Below are 10,914 nucleotides of genomic sequence, written 5' to 3'. Positions count from 1 at the left end.
TTACAATCAGCTCTTACAGATGGTTGTGATAATATCTTTGGTTTCCAAATGAAGCTGATGTCATTTTCTTATTTGTAAAATTTTCTTTTTATTGAACAGGTTTAATAACAATCTGAAATACTGACAATAATATAGTGCAGTGCTGTAAATACACCTAAAAAGAAGCTGCAAAAAATATAAAAATGGCACAAAAATTGCCATCAAAGTGGGCAATGGAGGGTGTTATCAAAAGGGTTAAATGGCTTTTGGCTACTGATCTAACACTGACCCCATATCAATATCAGTTTCTGGCATCAAAGTGGACAAGAGGCCATTGGTTACTGATATGACTGTCTTGTGCTTTTATAGTGACTATAAAGGTTATTCCCAAAATATTAAAGTTTCCCCTATTAGTAGAAGAGGGGCCAGCATTATTAACACCATGAGTCCCACCATGATCACACTGATCTAACGCTGTTCCCTTATCACAGTATATGAGTTATGTCGTCCACCCCGTCTCATCCGAGTCCAAACATTGAATGTTCTCATTCAAACTGATGGTGTCGGTGACAGAGGTAACATCTGCTGTAAGAGGAGTGATATGCTGTGTAGTCCATAAAGTTCTCCTCTATCTTCCTACTGATATGCTTACCAGATGCATATGTTTGGTAGTACTACTGCCTACACCATTGGTGGTACTGTGGCCTCCACATTCTTATATGCAGTGGTATGTGGTTTTTTTCTCTTTTGCATTATCTAATGCATTCCCACGTTTTCTTTTACTATATATTTTTATTATATTAATGCCAGAAAAATAACACTGGCAATAGGCGGCAGTATTCAAGTGGAACATACCTGCATCAAATTAGATTTGTAAAACAAGTGTAGGAATAATTGTCAGTATGGTGTGTAATGTGTTTATTTGGTCAGTCAGTTACCGAGATAAATGATTGTAATTTATTTACTGCACTTTTTTAAATTATTTAACATTATTAATTATTATCCGCTTCCCAAAAAGGAACAATCAGGAAATGGTGAGTAAGCGCTAGAAAAACTAACAGCAGCAAGAGGCAGTATTAGAGGTGTTTTTGATGCTGCAGATTTTGCATCAATTTCTTCACCAATTAGCTAAATTCAGATTATTCGCATTCTTCACATGTGTTTTCATCGTGGTTTTTGATTTTGTTATGCCACGTTTTAAATAAAACTGGTTTGTTTTGGAAAATTCCCGTTACTTTTCAGTTGTCACAATGACAAGACTCTGACACAAAATAAGTGCAGTCATTCATAACAAGCCCTCATCTATGTTGATGAAAAAAGTGTAAAGGTTATGGCTCTTGGAAAAAAGGGGCGGAAAAAGCAAATGCGCAAAAACTAAAATTTGCTGGGATGAGAATTTGTTAAATAAACTCTGATGGCCGGATTCATCAGGACCTCCATATGGACTGCATTGCATGGAAATAGGAAAAAAATAAAATGTGTTTCTGCCGGTTTCAAACCGGGGACCTTTCGCGTGTTAGGCGAACGTGATAACCACTACACTACAGAAACTTCAGTGAAGGTTATTGCTTCAACAATTCACTCCGGAGACAGCAGTGTCACAGCCTACAGTGTAATTCACACCATGCAGTTTATGAAATTAGAATCAGCTCTTATAGATGATTGTGATAATATCTTTGGTCTCCAAATGATAATGAAGTCGATTTCTAATTTGTATTTTTGTTTCCTTTTTTTATACAAGTTTAATAACAATCAGAAATACTCACAATAATAAAATACAGTGCGGTGCTGTAAATACACCTAAAAAAAGCTACAAGAAATATAACAATGGCACAAAAACTGCCATCAAAGTGGGCACTGGAGGGTGTTATCAAAAGGGTTAAATGGCTTTTAGCTACTGATCTAACACTGACCCCATATCAATATCAGTTTCTGGCATCAACCTTGCATCAAAGTGGGCAAGAGGCCATTGGTTACTGATATGACTGTCTTGTGCTTTTATAGGGGCTATAAAGGTTATTCCCAAAATATTAAAATTTCCCCTATTTGTAGAAGAGGGGCTAACATTATTAACACCAGGAGTCCCACCATGATCTCAAGATTGAGGTGTTAGTGACCCTCCTACCATTAATGTTCAATTCTCTGTCCGTTGCCGGCGCTATTGAGTACGCAGGAGGAGCAGCAGTGTTAGGGCTTCATGATACTCTTGTTACCGAATTACCATTATTTGAACCATTGTATTTCACTTTGCCATTTACACTGTTTAACCCTTCATCTCTCTGCATGGAGTATTCCCCTGTAAATAAACCTGTTACCCCTTGCTCTGCCTCCCGTGTGTCACTGCATCCCGCATTCCTGCGATTTCTACACTTGGCATAGTCAGCAGGATGCAGTCTCCGGATGCCAAGGAGGCAGACCAATTGGTGGAGTGCTCAAAGGGCCAGTATACCGCTGGGGGCAGTATTGAGCAATCTCCCGAAGCTTACTGGAAGTAACACCATGCTTTGGAGCTGGACTGAGCAGGTCAGGGGAGTGATGAGGATGTACCCCATGACCCCTACGTTAGAGGCGGAGGTTGCCGTGATGGCTCTAGATGGAGAGGCGATGAATTCCATTATGCTACGACCCTCCCAGGCGCGAGACACCTTTGACAAAGTACTGCAAATACTTGAAGAGACACATGAAGACCCCACGGACGTAGGGGATTTACGCATGCGTTTATTTAGGCGTATTCAAAGAGAGAGGGAGACTGTGACGCAGTATATGAACATGCTACAGGAAATCCACACTGCCATTACTAAGAAAGATGGTGCAGGCGTAGGACCCCCTGACCTAGTGCTGTGAGACCAATTGGTGACAGGCTTGCGAGATGTGCTGTTAAAGCAGACTTTGCGGGAGCGCTTGCAGACAACCCCGAGCATGACGTTTACAGAAATAGGGAGCAAAGCGTGCATAAGCGAGCAAGAGCAGGGGATTACAGCCTTGACAGGGATGGTCCGGTGTTGCAGAGTATCCACCCCAAACAAAGAAGAGTTGAAGTGGTCCTGTGAACTACAGCAAGGTATGGAAAAAATATGGGAGGAAGTTGAAAGCCTGAAGAAAACCCTTGCCGCTGTATTGAGGTCCATCGTCATACCTCGAGGTAATTCATGGCGAAGGATAGAAGAAGCTAGAGGAAAGGTGCGGAGTATCAGAAGTACCCCAGCAGTCACCCCGAAGTTTGCTTCCAGGTCGTGGGGTGAAGAGCAATCGCAGATGGGATATGCTTCCCGCAGAGGTCGATGAACCAGAAGGAAGCGCTCACCAGACAGGTGCAGAAGTGAGTGCAGGACATGCGGAAGAGTGGGACACCTGTCCAGAAATTGCCCTACCCGAGACCAACGATGGCGGAGAACCACTGACCCCTTTGAAGGTCCTGCTAATAGGAGGGAGCGCTGCCCCTGGAGTGAATGGTATGGTGGTAAGAGGAGAGTCCCACCTAGGGCAAGACAGAGCCACGATGTCGGACACTAAGAAGAGGTGGAGAAGGTGTCGACCGTCTATGGTGAGGTGTCTGCGCAGTCGAGTAGTCCATCTGAGTATGTCACTACCTTGCTTGCTACCAGTTCACGGCTGTGTGAGGCAGAGAGTGAGGCTGAGGGACTGGAGCAGAAGACGAAGGATATGGCTGTGACCTTGGTGAAAGGAAGCCAACAGCTGCAGAACTTTGTAGACGGTCAGGTGAAGAGTCTGATGCTGGGGCTCCATGGCAGCACAGAGGACAAGATTGACTGTGTTGAAAAAACCTTCCAGAAGCGAAGAGTGGGGCTGCGAGGAGTCGGCCGACTACTGGTGGAGACCGAGAGTCAACTGAAGGACACGCGGGAGAAGACAATGGAAGCAGTTGAAATACATAATGAGACAGCGGAAAGTTTGTCTGAGGAATTTGCCCCTACAGCTATTGATGATAAAGAGGAAACATTTCTCAACTTGACTGACAAGCAACTCCTAGACAGTTTCTTTTGACAAATGGTGGAAGAAGAAAAGCAAGAGAGGATGCAAAATTGTGGGGATCTCTACCCCTCAGAAGAGTAAGAAGGAGCATGAAAAGTTCTCGCCCATGGAATGGCGAGCTAAAAGAGAGGGAGAATATAAAGAGATCGACGAGATTGTGGGTACCTGCGTGCCGGGTCTGGAAATAATAGAGCTTCAACCTCTGTTTCCGGGTGGAAGCTTGAAGAAGGCGGACCTTTCCCTGCAGCCTGGGGGAAGCCTGAGTGAGCCAGACCAGCCTCTGAACCCAGGAGGGTGGGGAGAGCCTGAGAAGGGCATGCAGTGTCAGATGTTATGAATGAGTCACCGTAGGAGGCAAAAACAGAAATACTAGCTAAGTCCAGAAAACCAGAGAAGTTGGCAGCTATCGGATTGCAGACCCCTAAACCTATCAACAACAACTAGCAGTAGCCGTGGGGGTTCCTACGGTGCCCTAGACCTCTCGATCACAGCCGGAGAACTAAATAGCCTAAAGACAGAAAGGGAAATCTAAACTGCCCCAGAGCAGACCCCAAAGCAATAGGCAGCCCCCAACATATGATGGTGAAGCAAGGAAAAAAAACACTAACACAGATAGAAAGATAGGCTGAGCAAATGATGGGGCCCAAGCTAACTAAACAGGACAGGATAGAAAAGCTGCTGTCTGCAATCCGCAAAAACCCTATCAAAACATGAGCCAACAGGCTGATAGGGAAAAAAGCCCTGAAGACGCTAGGTTTCAAAAAGACTATATCAGTACTCAGGTATTTTCTGAAGACAGAGCAAAAAGGAAATCAGCTCACCCCAGCAAGGAAGGGCAGAAATCCAGAAAAACAAGGCAAAACAAAACCAAAACACAAATGCAAAAAGCAGAACAGAAAACTTAGCTTTTGAGGAGCAGGAATCAGACTGGTCTCCTAGAATCCCTCAGAGAAATCACCAGCAAGGTAGAAGGGCGTCGACTGCCTTATATCCAGTCAGCAATTCCCGTCACCCAGTCATCATCATCCTGCTCAGGTGCCTGGTAATCAGCCTCACTACCTTCCTTCACCAGAAGAGGGAGTTCATCAGACCTCAATGGTGAAGGGGAAAATGAACTCACAACAGTCAGAGGCATAAGAAGAGAAAGCGTGCAAAACAGGGGAGTCTGGCGCTGGCTGAGTGCAGTGCAGAGGGCTGCACATAGAGCAGCATGCAAAGCGGTGAGCAGCGCGCCCTGCTTTCTTCACCAGAGGGTACTGGTGTGGCAATGGGCCATATAGAAGGAGCCCCCATTGCCTGCAGAGAGAGCCATCCAGAGCAGTTGTGCCAGTGGAGCAGAGCCGTGCAGAGCAGAGCCATGCCAGTGGTGCAGAGCTGTGCCAGCAGAGCAGAGCCATGTCAGCAGAGAGCCGTTCCAGCAGAGCAGAACAGAGCCGTGCGAGCAAAGCAGAGCCAAGCCGGGTGCTGCAGCAGCCAGGGAGAGGAGTGCTCAGTCTGGGAAGCACCAGTGCCACATAGACCAGGGACAGCTGTCACCCACTGTCAATAGCAGGGATCAGAGAAAGAGACAGTCAGTGTTTGCCTGTTGATCACCATAAAGCCAGATTCCAGATGCTTCAGGATCGTGAGTATTGTGCGCGAGCTGCCTGAGGAGACCAGGAGCGCGACCGTTATCAACACCCCGACTGTGCTAGAGAATATACGCCCCGACACTTTTGACCTGACTTGACCAGCGCATATTTTGCAGAGCCACGCTGGGCTTGTATAGGACTGTGGCCCTCACCTTTGTTTAACCACTACAGTATATGGACTAGAGGCAGTGGAAGGTACTGGAGACCAACCACTGTCACCAGAAGACGAGGTATAGTCATTTGCTGTACCACACTAGAAAAGACAGCACGCCCGCCGTTGTCAATGCTATTGAGTGCGCAGCAGGAGCTGCAGTGTTAGGACTTCCTGGTTCTCTTGTTATCGAATTGCCGTTATTTGAACCATTGTATTTCACTTAGCCATTTATACTGTTTAGCCCTTCACCTCCCTGCGTGGAGTATTCCCCTGTAAATAAACCTGTTACCCCTTGCTCTACCACTGCGCGTCACTGTATCCCATGTTCCAGCGATTTCTACATGTGTGTAGATCATTCACTATCTATCTGAGAATAGCCCTCCATCAAACTCCACCGCACCCAACAGCACCACAAATACTGGCTGGTGACCAGCTCACGCAGCCTTTATCCATCCCCATATCCTCAATATGGCTGGACCATCATTGTAAATACACACCTGTACTCTGCATCTCCCCCACCTCATTGTAGATTTTAAGCTCTCATGAGCAGGGGCGGCTTATTTTGCTTTAATTATTGTATTATTGTTAACGTTGTTACTTATGACTGTTGTGTATGAAACTGTTATACTGTAAAGCGCTGCGGAATATGTTGGCGCTATATAAATAAAGATTATTATTATTATAAGTAGAGTCAAGTAAAAAAGAAATTCCCTGATCAACATAGTCATTTATAATATTTTTGTTTTATATATATATATCTATTTGATAAACTAAAGTAATAAATAAAATTGCAATTCCCTGACCGGGATTCGAACCAAGGGTGTGGCAGTGAGAGCACCGAATCCTAACTACTAGACCACCAAGGGAAAAGTCTGGGAACTCTGTGGCACCTCAAGAGAAAGCTTTGCACCACTGCAGCTTGCGTCACAGTCATTAAGATGATGACACACTGATAGTAATAAAGCACATACTGATCCAAAACACTGATCACACCAGTACCATTTTCTCACATGCATGTTTAAAGGGGTTGTCAACTACTAGGGCGACCTCTTTCCAATCTGAGGCTATGTGCAAACGTAGCGGAACTCTTGCGGAAATTACCACGATAATTCCGGAATTCCATTCCACGGGAAAATCGCATCTAAATTCCCATGATTTTCCCGTGGAAAAACTAGCGTTTTGCAAGCGTAATTAGCTTGCAGAATGCTACCGCTTTCCAAGCGATCTGTAGCATCGCTTGGAGAACTGATTGACAGGTTGGTCACACTCGTCAAACGTGTTTGACGAGTGTGACCAACTTTTTACTATTGACGCTGCCTATGCAGCATCAGTAGTAAAAGATAGGATGTAAAAAATAATTAAAAAATAAAATATATTGTTATTCTTACCTTCCGGCGTCCCGTGCAGCCTTCCCGCCTCTCTCCACGCTCCCGGTCCCAGTAATCCTTTGCGCGAATGACTGCGAGACATCGTGCTCCCGCGAGATAGCGACGTCATCGCGGTCATTCTCGCAAAAGATTACTGGGACCGGGAGCGTGGAGAGAGGCGGGAAGGCTGCACGGGGCGTCGGAAGGTGAGAATAACAATATTTTTTATTTTAATTCTCTTTTTTACAGCCCCGAGGAGAGTCTCTCCTCCTCCGGATCGTGGGTACCATCCGCAAATGTTCTGCTTACTTTTCGCATGGTGGGCACAAGCCACATGCAGAAAGTAAGCAGAACAATGCATTCCTATGGGTGCGGGATCGCCACGATTCCGCTAAATTAATGAGCATGCTGCATTTTTTACCGCAAAGTTATTCCGCCGCGGAAAAAAACGCAGCATTAGCACAGCATTGCGGAATCCCATAGGAATGCATGGGATGATTATTTTTCATGTTTTCGGGGCAAAATCGAGCATTTAAAACCACCACGAAAAAAATGCGACATGTGAACGTAGCCTGAGTGTTTGCCCCCCATAAAAATAAAAACATTTTAACTCACCTCCCGTGTTGGTGCTGTTCCAGGGATGTCGGCACTTGCTCTACTGGGGCTCACAAGAGGTTCTAATGTCATGCGAGCCTTGAGGTCAATCAGCTTCACTGTCCCCGTCTTTGAAGGTATAAATAATCAAGAGTATGTCAGAGCTGCTGCAGACCACTCAGGTCATCTCCTCTGAAGGCGGAGACAATGAAGCCAGCACTGATTGGCCACAAGGCTCGAATGATGTAGCACAAAAAGTGTAAATGAGTTGATTAATTTGTTGCAAATCAAAAAAAGTCGCAATTTGAGAGGAATTACATCAATGTTTATGAAGATGTTCCTAAGGCTACGCTCCACTATGAATCTTTGAGGCATTTATGATCCTGCAGATTTTGCACCAATTAGCTGAATTCAGGTGACTCGCATTTTTCACATGTGTTTTTATCGTGGTTTCTGTTTCCTGTTACTTTGTCACAATAAAATAACCGTTTTTCAGTTGTCACAATGACAAGACTCTGACACAAAATAAGTGCAGTCATTCAAAGCAAGCCCTCATCTATGCTAATGGAAAAAGTGTAAAAGTTATGCAACTCGGGAAAAAAGGGCGGAAAAAAGTGAATGCACTAAAAATATAATTTGCTGCAATGGGAATTTGTTAAATAAACACTGATTTCCGAATTCATCAGGACCTCCATATGGACTGCATAGGAAAAAGAAAAGAAAGATGTTTCTGGCCGGTTCTAAACCAGGGACCTTTCATGTGTGAGGAGAACGTGCTAGCCACTACACTACAGAAACTCCTCTTTGGAGACAGCAGTGTCACATTCAATATTGTAATCCACATCATGCAGTTTATGAAATTACAATCAGCTCTTATAGATGGTAGTGATAATATCTTTAGTTTCAAAATGATGCTGAAGTTGATTTCATATTTGTAAAATTTTCTTTTTATTATACAAGTTTAATAACAATCAGAAATAATCACAATAATAAAATACAGTGCAGTGCTGTAAATACAACTAAAAAGAAGCTGCAAAAAATGTAAAGATGGCACAAAAATGATCATCAAAGTGGGCACTGGAGGGTGTTATCAACAGGGTTTATTGCCTTTGGGACACTGATCTAACCCTGCTCCCTTATCACAGTATAAGAGTTATGTCCATCCACCCCGTCTCATCCAAGTCCAAACATTGACTGTTCTCATTCAAAGCATCACCTGGTAGAAATTGTTTTACATATTTGGAATGCTGCAGCATAGGGTATAGAACACTTTACTAGGGGTCAGACAGGACAGAAATGTCATTGACAGAAGTAAAAGTCTCCAATCAAAAAGATAAACTGCGGTGGTTCTAACCCAAGCTGATGGTGTCGGTGACAGAGGTAACATCCTACTGTGACTAAGAGGAGTGATATGCTGTGTAGTCCATAAAGTTCTCTGCTATCTTCCCACTAAGATGCTTTGCGGTGGCAAAGGAGGATGTTTGGTAGAACTACTGCCTACACCTTTGGTGCCATCGGTGGTACTGCAGCCTCCACATTCTAAGGCTATGTGCACACATTGCGGATTCTGCTGCGTGTCCGCAGCAGTTTTGGCTCTGCAGAAACGCAGCAGTTCTGCAGACAAGGTACAGTACCATGTTACCCTATGGCATTTCAAATCCGCTGTGCTCACGCTGCGTTTTTTTCCGTGCAGTTTTGCTGCGGTTTACAAACTGCACCATGTCAATTGTTTGTGCGGATTCCGCAGCGGTTTCACACCTTTAACATAGTAGAGGTGTGAAACCGCAGGGCAAAACCACAGGCTAATCCGCAGGAAAACCGCAGGTCGCATTACCTGCAGTTTTACCTGCGGATCCGCGTGGGAAAACCCGCAGTTGAATCCGCAGCGTGTGCACATAGCTTTATATGCAGTGGTATGTGTGCTTTTGTCTTTTGCATTATACAATGCATTCCCACTTTTACTTTATATTTTTATTATATTAATGCTAGAAAAATAACACTGGCAATAGGCGGCAGTATTCATACATACGTGCTTCAAATTAGATTAGTAAAACAAGTGTAGGAATAATTGTCAGTATGGTGTGTAATGTGTTTATTTGGTCAGTCAGTTACAGAGTTAAATGATTGTAATTTATTTACTGCGCTTTTTTTTTTTATTATTTAGCATTATTAATTATTATCCGCTTCCCAAAAAGGAACAATCAGGAAATGGTGAGTAAGCGCTAGAAAAACTAACAGCAGCAAGAGGCAGTATTAGAGGTGTTTTTGATACTGCAGATTTTGCATCAATTTCTTCACCAATTAGCTAAATTCAGATTATTCGCATTCTTCACATGTGTTTTTATTGTGGTTTTTGTTTTTGTTTTGCCACGTTTTAAATAAAACTGGTTTGTTTTGGAAAATTTCCGTTACTTTTCAGTTGTCACAATGACAAGACTCTGACACAAAATAAGTGCAGTCATTCATAACAAGCCCTCATCTATGTTGATGAAAAAAGTGTAAAGGTTATGGCTCTTGGAAAAAAGGGGCGGAAAAAGCAAATGCGCAAAAACTAAAATTTGCTGGGATGAGAATTTGTTAAATAAACTCTGATGGCCGGATTCATCAGGACCTCCAAATGGAATGCATTGCATGGAAATAGAAAAATAATAGAGTGTGTTTCTGCCCGGTTTCGAACCGGGGACCTTTCGCTTGTTAGGCGAACGTGATAACCACTACACTACAGAAACTTCCCTGAAGGATATTGTGTCAACAAGTCACTCTGGAGACAGCAGTGTCACCAGAAGACGGGGTATAGTCATTTGCCATTCCACACTAGAAAATACGCGCACTGTCTGGGTGTTATATTTGACACCAATCTCTCCTTCACATCCCATATACAATCTCTTGCCCGCTCCTGCCGCTTACACCTAAAGAACATCTCTAGAATCCGCCCTTTTCTCACCATGGAAACAACAAAAACCCTCACTGTCGCCCTGATCCACTCCCACCTGGATTACTGCAAAGCTCTATTAATTGGCCTCCCCGTTACTCGACTATCCCCTCTCCAGTCCATACTTAATGCAGCAGCCAGGTCGACGTGTCCACTCTTTGCCAGTCCTTACAATGGATGCCCATTCATTATAGGATCCAATTCAAAGTACTTGTTCTCACCCACAAAGCTCTCCACAGTGCGGCACCCCCCTACATCTCCTCC

General features: G+C 44.1%; 1 non-coding gene across 1 annotated transcript; it reads right to left on the bottom strand.

Moving 5' to 3' along the window:
* Positions 1 to 10,374: 10,374 nt before the first annotated feature.
* Positions 10,375 to 10,447, bottom strand: TRNAV-AAC (transfer RNA valine (anticodon AAC)). Its single transcript has one exon. It is a non-coding gene; the product is annotated as a tRNA-Val (tRNA).
* Between the last annotated feature and the right edge of the window lie 467 nt (positions 10,448 to 10,914).

The sequence above is a fragment of the Dendrobates tinctorius genome, unplaced genomic scaffold (genome assembly GCF_039654945.1).
Source record: "Dendrobates tinctorius isolate UK_male_01 unplaced genomic scaffold, ASM3965494v1 ptg000228l, whole genome shotgun sequence".
NCBI classification, from domain to species: domain Eukaryota; kingdom Metazoa; phylum Chordata; class Amphibia; order Anura; family Dendrobatidae; genus Dendrobates; species Dendrobates tinctorius.
Note: the sequence above shows the minus strand (reverse complement) of the source record. Positions and strands in the feature narration are given on the sequence as shown.